The sequence below is a fragment of the Pinus tabuliformis genome, chromosome 9 (assembly GCF_031772625.1).
Source record: "Pinus tabuliformis cultivar Carrire ecotype Pingquan chromosome 9, CPIR1, whole genome shotgun sequence".
NCBI classification, from domain to species: Eukaryota; Viridiplantae; Streptophyta; class Pinopsida; order Pinales; family Pinaceae; genus Pinus; species Pinus tabuliformis.
Window position 1 is genome coordinate 1,937,886,552 of NC_142307.1, and position 15,017 is coordinate 1,937,901,568.

At 40.3% G+C, this 15,017-nt stretch overlaps 1 pseudogene; it reads right to left on the minus strand.

The window, feature by feature from the left end:
• LOC149156716 (chalcone synthase 4 pseudogene) overlaps positions 1-3,408 on the minus strand; it is a 36,407-nt pseudogene extending 32,999 nt beyond the window's left edge.
• Positions 3,409-15,017: the final 11,609 nt, after the last annotated feature.

A 15,017-nucleotide genomic window follows, 5' to 3' on the forward strand; every position in this document is an offset into this window, starting at 1 on the left:
TATATATATATATATATATATATATATATATATATATATATATATATATATATATATATATATATAATTGAAATGGGTGTTTATTTATAACTATTATTAAAATTATAAGCTAACTAGAAATCACATGGAAAATTAGTCACAAAGGACCTTATAATACCTGAAATAATAAGCTATAAGAAATGAAAAAATTAACTCTCTAAAAATAAATAAATAAGTAAATGAAATGAGCAAATAATGATGAGAAAACATAAAAGTCTAAAAAATAAATAAATAAATAAAAATAAATAAATAAATAAAAAAAAAGTAAAAATAATTAAAAAATAAAATTAAATAATAAATTAAATAATAAATAAAATAAAAAATAAATAATAAAAAATAAATAATAAATAAAAATAAATAAATAAAATAAAATAAAATAAATGAATAAATAAATAAAAAGTAAAAATTCATATATATATATATATATATATAAGAAAAAAAAAAAAAAAAAACCTTAAGAGGAGGGCGGAAAAACAACTAGGAAGAGAGTGCTGGGACCCAACACCTACTGATTTTCCAGCCAACCTCTCTATTGATATTGCTTGGCCTCTTTTCAATCTCAAGTGCTTCCCTAAATTTTCGATGATGGAAATGCGAAACCCTAGCAATAACACTAGCCTCCTCAATACAAACATGATGATTGGTTTTCTCAGCATGTTCAGCTAAAGCGGAAGACTTAGCTCTCCTATGCTTAAGCTCTGCTGCGTGCTCGCTAATCCTTTGATTAATGGAGCGACCAGTCTCCCCAATATAGGGGGTCCCACAAGAATAAGGGATCATATAAACACCTTTCATATCCTTACGGTCGATAGGATCCTTCACCGATCTGAGGGACATACGAATGGTGTTCAGGGGCCTAAAGGTCACAGGGATACTATGCTTCCTGAGAATCCTTCCAATTCTATCAGTGGTCCCTTGAACATACGGAAGATGGACACCTGGAATTCGTTCCTTTGGTTCCCTTTTAGTCAGAGAATTCTTGGAAGCTTTAAGGAAAGCCCTCTGACCCATGTATCTACTATAACCATTCTCAACAAAGACATCAAGCAGATGGGATTTTTCTTTCTCAAAGCTCTTCTTGTCCGAGATCCTTAGGGCCAGAGTAGCAAGGGTATTGAGAACACCCATCTTTTGAGTCGGGAAATGGTGGGAACTGGCATGAAGATACTGCTCTGTATGAGTTTTCTTCCGAAAAACTTGATGGGCGAGGGAACCATCACTATTCTTAGAAATAAGAATATCAAGGAATGGAAGGCATCCATCAACTTCCTGCTCCTTAGTGAACTTAACGGCTGAGGATTGATTGTTGAGATGATCAAAGAAGAGATCAAGCTCATCCTGGCCATGAGACCAGATGATATTGGTGTCATCCACATACCTTTTCCACAGCTTTGGCAAGAGCCGAGAAGAGTTAAGAGCCTTGGATTCAAAATCTTCCATAAACAGATTAGCAATGACAGGGGAAAGGGGTTAGCCCATCGCAACCCCACAGGTTTGCTCGAAGAACTCTCCCTCAAAACTGAAGAAGGTGGAAGTGAGACAGATCTCAACCAACCTGGCTGTGTCAGGATCTGTTAGGCAGTTTATCACCTCCATGGCCTCATTAATAGGGATGCAAGTGGACAGGCAGACAACATCAAAACTAACAAGAATTTCCCCAGGTTCAAGCTTAATGTCCTTGAGTTCCTCAATAAAGGAAGCGGAGTCTTTTACGAAGGACTTCGTACGACCAACTAAGGGCTTAAGCTTTAACGCAAGGAACTTCGCAAGAAGGTAGGTAGGACCTCCAATGGTGTTGATGATGGGCCTTAAGGGGGCTCCTTCCTTGTGAATCTTGGGGAGACCATAGATTCTAGGAGTAATAGGGTTGCTTTCAATGAGTTTTTGGTGCAAGGAACTCATTGAGCTAATGGATTTAATGGCCAAAGCCACATTCCTAGCAACCTTCTTCAAAGGATTTTTGGGAAGATTTTTGTAGCTACCACTATTATGAAGATGATCCAACATCTTACTGCGGTAATCAACCCTGTTAAGAATGACGGCAGCACCACCCTTGTCTGCCTTAAGAACAATGATATCTTTGTTCTGGTTTAAGGATCTGAGAGCTAAAGATTCTTCCTTGCTAAGGTTGCTCTTAGGCGGCCTAGCCTTTCTCAAGGAAACTGCACAATCCTGCCTAATAGTATCCTTGATCCTATCAGGTAAACCTCTGATCCCAAACTCAATATCACAAATAATATCCTCCACGGGGATTTTCCTAGGGGCTAAGGCAAACTTTAATCCTTTGCCCAAAACTTTAAAAACAGAAGGGGGAAACACAAAACTGGAAAGATTAATAACCCTGTTACTAGAAAGAGAAGAAAGGTGAAGATTATTAATACTAGTAGTCCTCTTATTCTTATTATTTTTCATGTTAGAGATGTTTGTGTTAATCTTGTCCATCCAGTTATTATTATTATTATTATTATTGAATTTATTATTATTATTACTAAAATTATTATTATTATTATTATTATTACTAAAATTAATATTATTATTACTATTATTATTAAAACAATAAATATTGTTATTACTATTATAATTAGTAATGTCATTATTATTATTCATATTATTATTATTCTTATTAACATAGTTATTATGATGATTCATATTACTATTATTATAATTATTAATGTTATTATTATTATTATAAGTATTATTATTATAATTATTATTATTCTTATTAATAAAATTATTCTTATTAATCATATTAATGTTACCATTACTGTTCATATCATTATTATAACTCCTATTAATAACGTTGTTATGATTAAACATAATATTATTATAATGATTCATATTAACCAAATCAATATTATCCTGAGGCACCGCAAAACCCGCGGGATCTCCAACGCTGAACGAAGAACGAGGAACGGGGATCGAACCCACGCTGACCCCTCCAAACATTCCAGCCACATCACTTTCAGGAATCACGGTCTTGTTAGGCACCGGGGACGAGGAGCTATCCTTCGGCGACAACGAATTCTCCACGCTGACCATACCAAACCGGCCTGCTAAATCGTCAATTGATATCCTTCTACGCACTGCGGAATCAGAGCTATCCGAAGGAGAACACGGACTTAAAACCACTGGATCGGAACCCTCGATGCCTGGGGAGGCAGAGAATTCATTGGACGACAGCATAGATGGACTAGAAATGCTGAAAGCTGTCCCAACAACACGGCTGTTGTTATAAGAAAACCGTCTTGCGCCTAAAGAAAGAATGCGTTCAGGATCACTGGCCACATGATGGGAGCATTAGATAACCTCAGAGTGATTTCCTGCAACGCAGGTACCAGGACGAATGATCCCCTGAGAAGCAAACTCCATTTCTTCCTCTGCGCAGGGATGACCCTGGTTACTCCCTTCCAGTAAAACAGAACCCACTATAGATGAATGCAGGTTTGAAGAGACAGAAACGACTCCATCAAAGTGAGCTGAGTTATCCAGTGATAGGAAACTAGAGACCCCACCTGAGCAGCCAGATAACGAATCATTCAGCGCAGAGATTTGCCCAGATGAGACACGGCTACGGGAAGCTGTTCCCACATCTCTATCAAGAAACGTTGAATTCCTAGCTAGCCTTAGAAACTTAGAAGCTTGATTTTGCTTCCGAATCTCCTCTAACCGAAGAGACTTTAGAGCCGAACATGCATCTATTCTGGCCCAAAGGGAGGCCGAAAATAAGTTTCCAAGATCAAGATGCAAATCTAAAAGAACCCGAGAAAGCCGATTCAAGGATTTTCGGACCCTACTGATTTCTGCCCTTATTAATGCCAAACTCGCCTTAAGGAAAACCTGATGGTTTTGGGGAGTGTGAAGGCGGTGCTTAATCTGGGCAAAGATAGGAATGATGGAGGAGTCTCTACATCGTTTAAGAAAAGCTAGATCTGACTTCAACCTTGAAACCTGCAAGCGAGCCCATTCAAAATGATGAACCTTGGTTGCAATGGCTTTTCCGTGCAAGGATTCAATTATAGAGTTCAGGCTTCTGTGATCCATATCAAGTTTGTGAGAGATTTTTCGGTGAAAATCACATGGAATACCATTTGTCGACGCGTTTCGAACCAACTAGTGTGGTTCATCGTCAGGACAAGTTGAAGAAACAGATCTAGCTTAGCAAGTTAAATAGTCTGAGCAGAGCCTCCAACGGCTAACTTGACCAACGGCTAGTTTGACTCTAGGACCAGGGTCAAAATTATTTTATTAATTTAATTAGTAATATTTAGGACCAATCCCTTAAAAATATATAAAATATTATTAATGGGTATTTAGTTCAAAAAATATTATTAAAACTATAAGTTAAATAGTATTTAAAAGGAAATTTAGTTAAATAAAGGACCTTATAATATATGAATAAATTAAATGTGTAAATACAAATATATAAAGTAAAAAAGTATTTAAAAGGAAATTTAGTTAAATAAAGGACCTTATAATATATGAATAAATTAAATGTGTAAATACAAATATATAAAGTAAAAAAGTATTACTAAACTATTTAACTTATAGTTTTAATAATATTTTTTGAACTAAATACCCATTAATAATATTTTATATATTTTTAAGGGATTGGTCCTAAATATTACTAATTAAATTAATAAAATAATTTTGACCTCGGTCCTAGAGTCAAACTAGCCGTTGGTCAAGTTAGCCGTTGGAGGCTCTGCTTAGACTATTTAACTTGCTAAGCTAGATCTGTTTCTTCAAATTGTCCTGATGATGAACCACACTAGTTGGTTCGAAACGTGTCGACAAATGGTATTCCATGTGATTTTTGCTGAAAAATCTCTCACAAACTTGATATGGATCACAGAAGCCTGAACTCTATAATTGAATCCCTGCACGGAAAAGCCATTGCAACCAAGGTTCATCATTTTGAACGGGCTCGCTTGGAGGTTTCAAGGTTGAAGTCAGATCTAGCTTTTCTTAAACGATGCAAAGACTCCTCCAACATTCCTATCTTTGCCCGGATTAAGCACCGCATTCACACTCCCCAAAACCATCAGGTTTTCCTTAAGGCGAGTTTGGCGTTAATAAGGGCGAAAATCAGTAGGGTCCGAAAATCCTTGAATCAGCTTTCTGGGGTTCTTTTAGATTTGCATCTTGATCTTGGAAACTTATTTTCGGCCTCCCTTTGGGCCAGAATAGATGCCTGTTCGGCTCTGAAGTCTCTTCGGTTAGAGGAGATTCAGAAGCAGAATCAAGCTTCTAAGTTTCTAAGGCTAGTCGGGAATTCAGCATTTCTTGATAGAGCTGTGGGAGCAGCTTCCCGTAGCCGTGCCTCATCTGGGCAAATCTCTGCGCTGAATGATTCGTTACCTGGCTGCTCAGGTGGGGTCTCTGGTTTCCCGTCACTGGATAACTCAGCTCACTTTGATGGAGCTGTTTCTGTCTCTTCAGACCTGCATTCATCTATAGTGGGTTCTGTTTTACCGGAAGGGAGTAACCAGGGTCATCCCTGCGCAGAGGAAGAAATGGAGTTTGCTTCTCAGGGGATCATTCGTCCTGGTACCTGCATTGCAGGAAATCACTCTGAGGTTATCAAATGCTCCCATCCTGTGGCCAGTGATCCTGAACGCATTCTTTCTCCAGGCGCAAGACAGTTTTCTTATAACAGCAGTCGAGTTGTTGGGACAGCTTTCAGCGTTTCTAGTCCATCTGCGCTGTCGTCCAATGAATTCTCTGCCTCCCCGGGCATCGAGGGTTCCGATCCGGTGGTTTTAAGTCCGCGTTCTCCTTCTGATAGCTCCGATTCCGCAGCACGTAGAAGGATATCAATTGGCGATTTAGCAGGCCGGTTTGGTATGGTCAGCGTAGAGAATTCATTGTCGCCGAAGGATAGCTCCTCGTCCCCAGTGCCTAACAAGACCGTGATTCCTGAAAGTGATGTGGTTGGAATGTTTGGAGAGGTCAGCATGGGTTCAATCCCCGTTCCTCGTTCTTCGTTCAGCGTTGGAGATCCCATGGGTTTTGCGGTGCCTCAGGATAATATTGATTTGGTTAATATGAATCATAATAATAATATTATGTTTAATCATAACAACTTTATTAATAGGAGTTATAATAATGATATCAACAGTAATGGTAACATTAATATGATTAATAAGAATAATTTTAATAATAATAATAATAATAATTATAATAATAATACTTATAATAATAATAATAACATTAATAATTATAATAATAGTAATATGAATGCCCATGGGGTTTTGGATTGATGGTGAATGGGTGCATTGTTAAGGCACTCCTTGCGATAGGTCACCGGTTCAAATCCGCCGTGGGTACTTAGGTTAGTCTTAACTTAGAAAAAAAAATAATAGTAATATGAATAATAATAATGACATTACTAATTATAATAGTAATAACAATATTTGAGACATTGTTTCCGGCGAGCGGGAACGGCCTCTGCAACCCAACCTAGGGTTTTTGCAAACCCTGCAACGGCAGGCCTGCCAAGCACAATACAGACGGTGAAGATCAGGCAGACGGGTGGTCAGAATAGAGCGGCCATGGGCAAAAAGTAAAATGCAATCACCTCAGGGGGAGGGCCAGGAGCCTCCCCCCGATAAGGATAGTCGGATGCCGTCAACGGAAGAAAAGGAAAATGAAAATGAACAGAGCGGAGGTAATACGGATCAAAGCAAGCAGAAGGGCAAGGACATAGATCAGGAAGACAAAAACGGAGCAAGTTCTTCCACATGCAAGCCAGTAGCAACTCACAGACAAAGAGTGGAGTTCCCAAGTCATCGCATCAATGCGAGGATACAGTATATGAGAGACCACGCGCTGATCGGCAAATTCATAGGAATATAGCCGACGGAGAAAGCGCTGAGAAGTTGGATAAGCGCTAAATGGCATCCAAAAGGGGATATTACTCTGCACCTAGGAGCAAAGGGGTTTTTTACTGCAATTTTCAACTGCTTGGAAGATCGCAATAGGATTCTGGATGGGGGTCCCTATTTTTTCAACTCTGCAGGATTATATCTCAAAGCATGGGTCGAAAGATTCAATCCAGACAAGGAAGACCTGAGCTACGCTCCTGTGTGGATAAGGTTGTATTCGCTGCCATGGGAGTACTGGGAAGAAAAATCCCTTCAGGAGATTGGGAACGCTCTTGGTGAGTTTGTAAAGATTGCAGAAGAAACAAAATCATGCAGATACACGTCTTATGCTCGAATATGTGTTTATATGGACCTCAAGCAAGCACTGCCAGACACGGTAAGTTTCTTTCATGAAGATTCTGAATGGATTCAAGTTATAGATTACGAGCATGTCCCATTTAGATGTAGGAAATTCCATGATATAGGGCATCTCTACAGAGACTGTCCTCTTAATAAGAAACCCCCTTCCCAAGAGAGCTCAGATAATCAAACATCAGATGGTTTCACTAGGGTAACAAACCGAAGGAGAGGGAATAAAAGGACAACAGGTAATCCCAAGGTAAATCCGGTCAACAAGCCAATACCCACAACGAGTAATAGCTTTGAGGCCCTAGCCAAAACTGATATGCAAGATCTGGAGAAGGAAGCGCAGAAGAACAATGAATCCAATAAAGAACAACTAGGAGAAACTTCAGTGCAAGTAGGAGATATGACTCACAAGCAATCAACCCCGCAATCGCAAGCAAAATCTGTATCATGGCAGTCCCTAGGAATGGAAGTGGAATACACAGAACCCATTGAAAAATCATCAAAGGAACGAGAGGAATCATCTCAAGAACCTCAAATCATGGAAGAAGATCCGGAGTCTTTAGATATAGGGGATCTGGATATTCTAGGCCTGGAACAAGCATGCAAGACAGGGAATTTTGAAAAAATACCAGATCGGCAAGTGGACAACCTAGTAGAAGTATTAAACAGAGCACAGAAGAAATATGCGTTAGGTGTCCAGATAGGAAGCCCATGGGATGGCAAGTTCATCACAAAGGATAACAAGAAAAGAGGCAGAAAAACAACTCTTGAGAGAACCATCAAGATAGGAGAGGTATTAGTGGAGTCAGGTAGGTATGCCAAACTGACCAGATATTTTAATACTGACCCCCATCCTTCTCAATGAAGCTGATATCTTGGAATATAAGAGGGTTAAATGGCCCAAGGAAAGGCAGATTATTAAAAAATATGCTTATGCTAGAAAAACCAAGTATACTCTTTCTGCAGGAAACGAAATGCAACTCAACAATTTTCGAAAAAATAGCAGCAAAAGCCTGGCCAGGAGGGCTAGTAACAGCTGTTGATGCACAGGGAGCCTCAGGAGGACTCGCAATTCTTTGGGATGCGTGAGCCATTCAATTAAATGACATACAAGCTAATAAAAGTTTCATTCAGGCAACATTTCATCTCATAGGTACTAACACCTATGGATTTATAACTAATGTCTATTTTCCTCAGGATACTACTCAAAAAGCTCAAATCCTGAATACATTATCAGATCTCAGCTCAGAAAGGCCATACCCACTTTGGATTTCTGGAGGGGATTTCAATATGACAGCAAGCATGGAGGAAAAGCAAGGGGGAAGAAGCAGAGTAAATAATGATGGTAACCTACTAAAAAATTTCATTCATACTAATTGGCTGGTGGATGTTCCCACAAGCAATGGCATCTTCACTTGGAGCAACAAGAGAGAAGGATCGCAGCAAATTGCTTCGCGTCTTGATAGATTTCTTATCTCAGACAATGCAACTCATTTAGGAAGGGAATTTACAGCATCCATATTACCTATCTCAGGATCTGATCACTGACCTATCGAACTTCAATGGAACAGACCTGGCAACAGCCTCAAGCGACCCTTTTGATTTGAGGAATTTTGGCTAACGCATCCGGACTTCGAGAAATTAGTTAGATCAACTTGGCTCAATTTCAATCCTACTGGAGGTACAAAAATGTCCAAGTTTCAGCAGAAACCCAAGCATCTTAAAGGAGCAATCAAGCGCTGGAATCATAATACTTTTGGTAACATTTTTAAAGCTCAAGCCACTCTCAATTTAGAAATGAAGAGGATCCAGCAAAACATTATAACTGAAGGACGCATGGAGGAGTTATCCAAGCAGGAGCAATTCATAGAATCTCAAATTTTAGAGAGGGCCAAACAGGAGGAAACATTATGGAGGCAGAAATTGTGGATTAGATGGTTAAAAGATGGAGAAAAGAACACAAAATTTTTCCATAAAACTACGGTCCAGCACAGAATGAACAATTGTATTACTCACATCAAAAATGAACAGGGGGACAAAATTGAAACACAGGAAGGCATTGAAGAGGAATTTCTCAGATATTTTAAGAAAGCACATCAGGAACCCAATATAGACAGAATGCCGGCTATTAACAAGCTCCTAAAGGACATCCCAAAGCTAATAACAGAGGAACACAATAGTCTCCTCCTTAAACCCATCAATCTATAGGAAGTTGAAGAAGCGGTACATCACTTGAAGGAGGGGAAAGCACCGGGTCCGGATGGTTTTACGTCAAATTTCTTTCATAAGTTTTGGGACCTTATAAAAGATGAGGTATGGAAATTAGTGGAGGAATCCAGGGCACTTCGATGGATGTATCCAAGGTTAAACGCCACATTCATTGCCTTAATTCCAAAAGGGGAAGACTCTAGCACTCCAGACAAGCATAGATCGTTTGCCTTGTGCAATATCGTCTATAAAATAACATCAAAAGTCATAGCGACCAGACTAAAGCCGTTGCTCCCTCTTATTATCTCGCCCGAGCAGTCTGGGTATGTAGAAGGCCGGAAAATAACGGACAGGATTATTCTAACCCATGAGATAATTCATTCCTTAAAGCAAACCAAAAGGCCATGTATGTTGCTTAAGCTAGATTTGTCCAAAGCTTTTGATAGCATCAGTTGGGTCTATATTCAAAAAATTCTCACTGCGTTTGGGTTTGCCCCATCATGGGTTAGATGGATTTTTAATCTTTTATCTTCAGCTTTTTTCTTTGTTTTAATCAATGGAATCCCCTCGGCCACGTACTGTCCCTCCAGAGGTATAAGGCAAGGAGACCCCTTATCTCCCTTTCTTTTTGTTATTATGGCTGAAGGACTTGGCAGAAGTATCACTTCGGCCAAGCTTGCTCAGCATCTAAAAGGCCTTTCTTTCAATAATTCCCCCTCCTACTCCCACCAGCAATTTATGGATGACAATATGCTTTACGGTTATCCATCGATACAAGAAGCTCGCCTCCTCAAATCAATTCTGTCAAATTTCTCTGATGCCTCCGGCACCCTTATAAATTGAGTTAAATCCCAGATTTTTTTCTTTAATACCCCTGTTCCCACCCAAAAAGCTATAGGCCGCATTATGGGATTCAATATTGCTTCCCTACCCTCCAAATACCTAGGTGCTCCTTTAATGGCCTCAGCTCTCAAACACTCATCTTGGAATCAGTTGCTGGAAAAACTGGAGGCTCGACTCTTCCTTTGGACTCACCGAGCCCTTAACATGGCTAGCAGACTTGTTCTTATCAAGGCGGTTCTAAATTCAATGCCTTTGTATCTTTTCTCCATCCTTGCTGCCCCAAAATGGGTTCTCAAAGAAATCAAGAATCTCCAGCGCAATTTTTTATGGGGAAGCTCAGGACACAATAGGAAATGGGCTCTAGTTAAATGGGATAAAGTTTGTCTTCCTAAAAAAGCAGGGGGTATCGGACTAAGAGATCCTGAGCAAAGTAATAAAGCAATGGGCACAAAAATCTGGTGGAGATGTTTAGCCTATCCTAATACCCCATGGGCCTCTCTTTGGACAGCCAAATATGCAAGCAATTGTCCTATGGAAGAAAGAATACGAATGACGGAGGTCAGCATGGGATCGGCAATTTGGAATGCGACTATACAACATTGAAGTCTTATACAAAAGCACAGTTTCTGGGAAGTCAAAAGTGGATCCACAGCTCAGTTCTGGGAAGATTCCTGGCAGCAATTACCCAAACTAAGAGATATACTCCAAAATCATCCAATATCAGAGCAGGAGATCAATCAGTTAGCCAAGGTAAATCAATTCTGGAGCTCCTCTATATCTCAAGGACACAGGCAATGGAAAAAGGCCAATCAAATATTAATGAACAACTCTGAACAAACTCAGCAGACTCTCACTACAGAACTACAAAAGAGGCAAATCACCATCTTAGAAGAATCAGATATTCTAAGATGGGGCTACGAAGAGAAAGGAACATTCACCACCAGGGAAGCATACAAGATAATAGTCCAAGATTAGATGAACAAAGACACATTATGGGACAAAATCTGGGACACATATAATTGGCCGAAGGTCTCCACCTTTTTATGGCTCTTATGCCACAATAAAATTCTGACTTGGGATAATCTTCGGAAAAGAAGCTTCTTGGGCCCATCCATATGTCTCGTCTGTAGGCAAGAGGAGGAAACAACTATACATCTTATGCAGACATGTCAAATGGGAAGAAAACTTTGGGAGAAGGTCGCCTTCCGCTGCCAAAAAGAAGGTAGAGTGCAAGGAGATCTCAAAGGAACCATTCGTAATTGGAGTCAAAAGCCATTTCAAAGCAATCTCCTTAACATTATGTGGCAAATTATACCTGGCTTACTGATGTGGAACATCTGGAAAGAGAGAAATAGAAGAGTTTTCAAGGACCAAATTATGCCCATAGAGCAAATTTGGACGAAATTTCATCAGAACATCATGGAGTCTCTATCGATTAGAGAATGGTACGCAGAAGACCTCCCCACTTTACCACAGGAGAAAACAGTATGGGACAATTGGAGGATCCAGATAAATCAACAGTCAATTATCAAAAAGAATCCCACAATGCAGGAAAAAGAATCTAGTCAATGGACACCGCCTCCCATTAACATGTTCCAACTCAACTTCGATGGCGCCTCAAAAGGAAACCCAGGGAAAGCAGGGTACGGAGGAGTGGTTAGAGATCACAATGGCAATCCTCAATGTATTTTTATGGGCTCGAAAGGCTGGGATACCAACAATTCAGCAAAATTGGAGGGACAATGGAGAGGTCTTAAAATGGTCCATGAAAGGAGATTTTTTCCAATCATCATAGAAGGGGATTCGCAAATTATAATTCGAATGATCACAAATCTCATGCATGGATCACCCATTCACAAAGTCAGCAACAGCTGGAGAATGGCCCAGAGGCTTGAGCTGATAAACATTTGGCTTTCTAAACACCAAGCGATCTCATTCAAACACATCAGAAGAGAAGGAAACAAGCTTGCTGACTTTCTTGCTAATCTTGGAGTGGAAGCTGAGGTAGGTTACTTCGAAGGGTCTATAGCTAGTATAGTCACCGAGGACCAACTCGCTAAATTCCAAGAAATTGTTACTTGGGATAAATCTCAGAAGAAGAATACACACCCGGATGTGGGTGGCATTAACAGTGATTTATGAGACGCCGTATTACACAAGCAGCTGGCCTGGCAGAAGGCAGGTGGATGGCTCTCAGGGTACGCGTAGTAGGTTGGCAAATGAATTTAAACACAGGTGAATTCAATACCGGGCAGTCTCGAATGTTGGTCTTGCAGTCAGGCATTAATGAGAGCATGGGTGATCGGCAGACAGATTGGTTTATAGTTATGGATACGCCTGTTTCATTCACTGGTTCTTTTCATGGTGAGGCAGAGCTGCTTCAGTACCCCTATTTGGCATTCCGAATTTGGCTGTTAGCCTGGGTATGAAAGCTCATTGAAGCTACTTGCGTTCCTCCGGTTATTGGTTTGCTCTGTCTCAATCCCTCTTATCGTCAATTCGCTCTTCTGAATATGCCGCGACGTCGAGGTATCCCTCGCAGAGGCAGCCATACCGGGAACAGAGGCCGCCCTTCTCGCCCTGTTCCTCAGAATGTTATTCCTATAGCCTCAGCGTCCCCTTCTTCTCCGCCTCTGGAACAAACTAGGCCTATACCGAATAATTCATTCCAGACCTCCAGGTTTACTTTTCAAAGCCGGCTCAACAGGCCTGTTTTGACAGCAAGTATCACTATCATTCTTGCAGAGGAAGATAGCAATCAGGTCAGCTCGGCTCCAACTACCCCCTCTCAATCTCAGGGAGACAGTGTGCTTCTAGGGGACCTGACAGGGATGGTGTTCCAGGCAGACAACAAGCAAGAAGACGCCCAGGTCTCGGATATGCCGCAACAGCCCGTGGATACGGCTCAAAGTGATATTCTAGCCTGCGGCCCGACTCAGAGTGCAGGTGGGATTTTAAATTTGGTGATCACTCCTGATGGCGCACCGGCAGTTGATGAAAGCGGTTTTGTGACTTGGGTTGCTTCTTCCAGCCAGGTGGATAAGGAAATGCCAGATTCACCAAAGCATGCAGGTTAAAACTGTCTCCTCACTGCCGGGTGGCCAATGCAATTTTGGTTTTGTGTCGTCAATGTTGAGGTTAGATGTCTCTGTCTGGTTCATACTCTGGTTACAGAGTGCGGTGAATGCCATTCTAGTCTCTGCTTTTTGCTATAGAAATGGTTATGATAGATGATTTTCTGTTTTTGTGGTCAATGAAGGGCATGACGAAATCAGTCCAGGCAATCTCTTTCAATATGTCAGGGCCCGAATTCAAAATTTTGTAGTATGTTCTGTAAATTCGGCAGTAATCCTGAACTGTAATGTCTCTGAGTTTTTGGCAGAAGGATGGCCGCGGCCTCCTCTGAGGTTCTGACCTCTTTGTATATATCTCTTTATTTTTCTTTAATAGAATTAGCATTTACGGAGAAAAAAAAATAGTAATAACAATATTTATTGTTTTAATAATAATATTATTATTAATTTTAGTAATAATAATAATAATAATAATAATATTTATAATAATAATAAATTCAATAATAATAATAATAATAACTGGATATTTATTCTTCTCTTTCTAGTAACAGGGTTATTAGTCTTTCCAGTTTTGTTTTTCCCGCTTCTGTTTTTAAAGTTTTGGGCAAAGGATTAAATTTTGCCTTAGCCCCTAGGAAAATCCCCGTGGAGGATATTATTTGTGATATTGAGTTTGGGATCAGAGGTTTACCTGATAGGATCAAGGATACTATTAGGCAGGATTGTGCAGTTGCCTTGAGAAAGGCTAGGCCGCCTAAGAGCAACCTTAGCAAGGAAGAATCTTTAGCTCTCATATCCTTAAACCAGAACAAAGATATCATTGTTCTTAAGGCAAACAAGGGTGGTGATGTCGTCATTCTTAACAGGGTTGATTACCGCAGCAAGATGTTGGATCATCTTCATAATAGTGGTAGCTACAAAAAGCTTCCCAAAAATCCTTTGAAGAAGGTTGCTAGGAATGTGGCTTTGGCCATTAAATCCATTAGCTCAATGAGTTCCTTGCACCAAAAACTCATTGAAAGCAACCCTATTACTCCTAGAATCTATGGTCTCCCCAAGATTCACAAGGAAGGAGCCCCCTTAAGGCCCATCGTCAACACCATTGGAGGTCCTACCTACCTTCTTACGAAGTTCCTTGCGTTAAAGCTTATGCCCTTAGTTGGTCGTACGGAGTTCTTCATAAAAGACTCTGCTTCCTTTATTGAGGAACTCAAGGACATTAAGCTTGAACCTAGGGACATTCTTGTTAGTTTTGATGTTTTCTCCCTGTTCATTTGCATCCATATTAATGAGGCCATGGAGGTGATAAACCGCCTAACAGATCCCGACACGGCCAGGTTGGTTGAGATCTGTCTCACTTCCACCTTCTTCAGTTTTGAGGGAGAGTTCTTCGAGCAAACCTGTGGGGTTGCGATGGGCTCACCCCTTTCCCCTGTCGTTGCTAATCTGTTTATGGAAGATTTTGAGTACAAGGCTCTTAACTCTTCCCGACTCTTGCCAAAGCTGTGGAAAAGGTATGTGGATGACACCAATTTCATCTGGTCTCGTGGCCAGGATGAGCTTGATCTCTTCTTTGATCATCTCAACAATCAATCCTCAGCCATTAAGTTCACTACGGAGC